Below are 535 nucleotides of genomic sequence, written 5' to 3' on the forward strand. Positions count from 1 at the left end.
TTGACAAAAAGATTTCGAAAAAAAAAACAGTAGGGTTTTCTATATTTCTGTGCATACCCCCTCCACTACACACTTATCAAAAGATATATATCTATATAACTTTTCTTAAAATAACTATTTAATTATAGATTAGATGAAAAAATAATATAATTATTTTGAGCATTAGTTATACTCTCATAAAAGATCTTAAATTTTTCTTTCTAACTGGTAATAAGAAATTACTTGGCATATATTTTAATATACAATTTAAATATTTGTTTAAATATGGTTAGATTTTGGGAATCCAGAACTTTTGTTAGAACTTTTTTTTAGTGGAATTGTAGTACAGAATTTTATAGTCTAACAAAATGTTTTGGCATTGTTTATAATTTCTTTACCAAAATTTCTTTATTTAATGGACTGCTCTGATATACTTATTTCATTTTAAACAATATTTACTGGATAGTTGTTGAAAAGAAAGACCATCCTAGCTATTTCTCATTTAAATTTAAAATGCTGCTTTTTGAAAATTGAACAGTTAAAAATAATTTTTTTT

Source organism: Parasteatoda tepidariorum, chromosome 11 (assembly GCF_982258835.1).
Source record: "Parasteatoda tepidariorum strain Cologne lab strain chromosome 11, Ptep-v5.0, whole genome shotgun sequence".
NCBI classification, from domain to species: domain Eukaryota; kingdom Metazoa; phylum Arthropoda; class Arachnida; order Araneae; family Theridiidae; genus Parasteatoda; species Parasteatoda tepidariorum.